Source organism: Mus musculus, chromosome 12, assembly GCF_000001635.26.
Source record: "Mus musculus strain C57BL/6J chromosome 12, GRCm38.p6 C57BL/6J".
Lineage (NCBI taxonomy): Eukaryota > Metazoa > Chordata > Mammalia > Rodentia > Muridae > Mus > Mus musculus.
The window spans coordinates 117,833,380-117,837,453 of NC_000078.6; the positions used below are offsets into that span (position 1 = coordinate 117,833,380).

General features: G+C 45.7%; 1 pseudogene; it reads right to left on the minus strand.

Moving 5' to 3' along the window:
* Positions 1–1,842: 1,842 nt before the first annotated feature.
* Gm52010 lies at positions 1,843–2,213 on the minus strand (annotated as a pseudogene).
* Between the last annotated feature and the right edge of the window lie 1,861 nt (positions 2,214–4,074).

A 4,074-nucleotide genomic window follows, 5' to 3' on the forward strand; every position in this document is an offset into this window, starting at 1 on the left:
CCAGGTTGTAAATAAAATCCTACTGGTTATGAAGACCAAATGAACTTTGTTTTTAGAATTTGCACTTATTTTTTAGATACTACAATTTCTTAAATAAAAACAAAGGAATTCCATGAGCCAGAAGAATTTCAAATTTACTTAGAGATGACCATCCCTATCTTGTTATATTAAGAATGTCAACTGTCTAGTATTCTTAAACAACAGGTGCGGAAGAGGAAAAGCCAGTTCTGTTGTTCACTGAGTCTGCAAAGAAACCAGAAATGTCCACATCTCTGTACATCCGCAGGTTCAACCCCTGCATTCTCTTTGGTTGGTGGTTCAGTCTCAGTGACCTCACCCTGGCCCAGGTTAGTTGACTCTATAGGTCTTTATGTGGTGTTCTTGACCCCTGCAGCTCACTCAGTTCTATCCTCCACTCTTCCACGAGACTCCCCGAGCTCCACCTGATGTTGGCTGTGGGTCCGTGCATCTGTTTCTATCAGCTTCTAGATAAAGATTCTCAGGAGCCACTCTTTCCTGAGATGGTTGTCAGCTTCAATGGCTTCCCTCATTGCTGCTGCCTCCCCATGATCTGACCAACTTGTGCTTGCACCTTTTTAGCGCGTTGCTCTTGTATACCTGGGTCATCTTTTCACTAGCCATTAGCAGTTTGCTCTTGAGTACGCTCATCATTAGTTCCAAGGCACAAGGCAGATGGGAGCTCATCCAAGTCCAAGGATGTTCACAGTTCTTTTTCTCTTGTTGCAATTCTCTGATTTGCTTGTTTTCTTGCTAGAGTTCCATAACTACTGGGGATTGTGGCTGATGACTTCAACTTTATTAAGTTCTTGGATGTCTTCCTGATAGTGCTTCCTCGCTTCTGCAGTAAGTGGAGAGCTGTGGTGTACTCATGGGAGACTCTGCTGTGTGATCATGCTCTCTCTACCACTCAACTAGGGCTTTAGCATTATTGTGTGCCCTTTCAATTGTGCAGATCCCTATAAGAGTTCTCCAGGAGCATGGAGAGGTTAGCTCAGCTCTGGACTAGCTCACACACATTATTCTACACACTCAGCTTCAGTCTCCCTCAGCCGTCAGAGGCAGTGATGAGGACTCATGAGATCCAGGTGCTCAGAGGACTCCCATTTCCTGCTCACCTCCTCAGCCAGTAGCCTGATGCTCTCAGTCATGTCCCAGACCTGGACGTGATGAGAACCAGAAGGTTAAGCCTCACCTCTGCTCTCTTACATATCCCTACTAGCTGCTGAGCAAATTGATATGTTCAGAGACTTAGGATAATATATTCTTCCTGAAAAGTTTTAGAATCCTTTACACCTTGTGTTCTGAAGTTTTGTAATGATTTGAAGTTAGTAGATCTTGTTTAAATTATTTTTATTCTTATTTCTGTGTGTATGCATGCGGGGGGGTGGGGTGGGTGGGGTTGGGGCACATAAGTGCAGTGCCTACTGAGGCCAGAAGAGGGCATTGAATCCCCGGGAGATAGAGTTAAGAGTCAGCTGTGAGCTGCTCCACATGAGCACTGGGAACAGATCTAGAATCCTCTGAAAGAGCAGCAAATGCATTTAACTGCTGAGCTGTCTCTCCAGCCTAGTGTTAATAGATTCATAGAGTCTGAAGATTTGTGTTATTTAATTCTAGACTGCTGTTTATTTATGCATGTGTCTGTCTATCATTTATCTACATCATTTGCTTGTCTATATACTTGCCCCTTCCTTCCTTCCTTCCTTCTTCCTTCCTTCCTTCCTTCCTTCCTTCCTTCCTTCCTTCCTTCCTTCCTTCCTTTCTCCACCCAGCCCCCCCCCCCTTAACATAAGAAGGCTTTATTTGCAAGGGAGCAGGAATTTAATCAAACAAGCCAAATCCCATGCCATCATCCTACTCTTCAGACTCCTCCTTCTTCTCTCATCTTTGCTGCAGCAGGGGTGGGGAGGGTGGGGGAAGGGTTGGAGGGTTGAGGGGGTGGAGGTTGCCGGGGAGTGGGGCATGCAGCAGGAGGTTCACAGCCAGGGCCAGCCGACAGCAGGCACACTGGCCAGCTTGCCAACACCCTGAGCAATGACATCCTCAAATGTTTTTTTCATTCAGCTCACTGATGACTTTGTTGAGCCGGTCGTCATCTGCCTCGATGACCACGCTGTCTAATTGATGTCTTCAGCGCTCGGAGAGGAGTTGCCCCCAAGGGCAGCCAGCAGATAAGAGGTGATGTATCACATGTTGACTGCAGTGGACAGACCTCACACGTGCAACCTCATTGGAGTCCGGCAGTGAAAAGGGCCTTTCTGTTTCTTTATTCTGAATTTCCTAAGGTCAAATGTTGAAACGTCTGCATTAACTCAACACATTTCTTCATGTTTCATCTCTTTCTTTTTTTGCTCAACTGCTTAGGGAATTTCTTGAGCCTTTCACTGAACACTTTATTTGAGCTATTAGAATCTTGGTTTCAAAGAACTCTACTTCTGTTTGTGTTTCTTCTGCATAGCATCCTATTCTTAGATATGTGTGTGCTATTGAGACATTGGTCAAGGAAGGGGGCCCAATTTTTCAGGAGGCACCAGGCTGGGATTAAGCTAAAAGTTGTTTAAGTCATTGTTCCTGCTAGCATAAGTTCCTTACTTTTTGGTGTACTTTGTTCTCTCTCTCTCTCTCTCTCTCTCTCTCTCTCTCTCTCTCTCTCTGTATGTGTGTGTGTGTGTGTGTGTATGTGTGTGTGTGTGTTGCCTGTGTGCACATTGATGACCTAAAGATATCAGGAAAAACATGAAAATAAAAATAAAATATCTGTGCCTGACACATGCTATAAGGAAGCAAGGTAGAAAACAAAAGATAATGTTTTATCAAATAAGTGTCTTGCTTGCCTTGCCCCCCTCCCCCCGACCACTCGAAGTACCTTTGGTCCTGTTGTACACACTGATTATTCTCTCTAAACACGAGTGGTGCACTGTGCATGTGTGTTACACTATTCCCGGGGAAATGTGAGCAAACACTTACCCAGCCCAGGTCGGGAGCAAGCAACAGACCAAAGTGAAGCCTGAGCAAATGAGCAGAGGGCCCAGTGAGTCTGACCAAAGTTCCTTACGGGAGCAGAAATGACTCAAAGTCAGCGCCCCACCATCACCAAAGCCTCCCTATGAATCTTGTAACCAGGGCACACTGTACAGTGTGTAGGCAGACCAACAGGCTGGAGCGTATCTTTTCCAGGCAACTGTTGGGCAGCTTGGCTGCTGTGTGACTCTTTCAGGTGTCTATTCTGCCTCTTTAAGGTAGCTTGGCTGGCTAAGCCTTTTTCTGTGCAGCAACGCTGGACTTCTAGTGTCTTGCAGTGGGCCTTATTGTTTGTTTATGCTTGAGGAGGAAGGAACCTAGAGAATCTGGTCAGTTTCAGGAACTTTTGGGGCTTACGGAGCTTCCCTGCAGGATGCAAAGAACAACCTGTGTCTTAGTAAGCTTCCTTCCAAAATGGAAGGCTTTATTTCATAGGATGTTGCTACACGATATGGAATCATTACAGCCAGGAATAGGTGAGAAAATACCAACTGAGCAGTTTCAAAAAAAAAGTCGAACCATGCATGTTCTCATCACCACAATCACTGTTGTCACTGTTGATGACCTCCCCTCTTCCCCCTCCTCCCCCTCCTCCTCCCTGCTCCTCCTTCTCTTCCCCCTGCTCCTCCTCTCTTCCTCCCCCTCCTCCTCCCTGCTCCTTCTCCTTCTCCTCCCCCTGCTCCTCCTTTCCCTCCTCCTCCTTCCTTTCTTTCTCCTTTCTACTCCTCTTCCCCCTCCTCCTCCCCGCTCCTCCCCGATCATCTTGATTTTCTGTTTGATTAATCCCATTTCCTTATTCGTATGGAATGCTTGCTTTTTTTGGTTTTGTTGTTGTTGTTTTGCTCCATAGGCTCCAATTATCCCATGACTTGAAAAGTTAATTCTTCTTTATGTTAAAAAGAAAATTCCCTGACCTTTGCTGATTGTTGTGGGGGAAAGGTAATGTTCAGGGGCAAAACAGAAGGGATATAGTGTGGTGAGAACCACAGGAAGGAGGCATGGGAGCCGAAAAGTTCCTTTGCTTAATTAAAA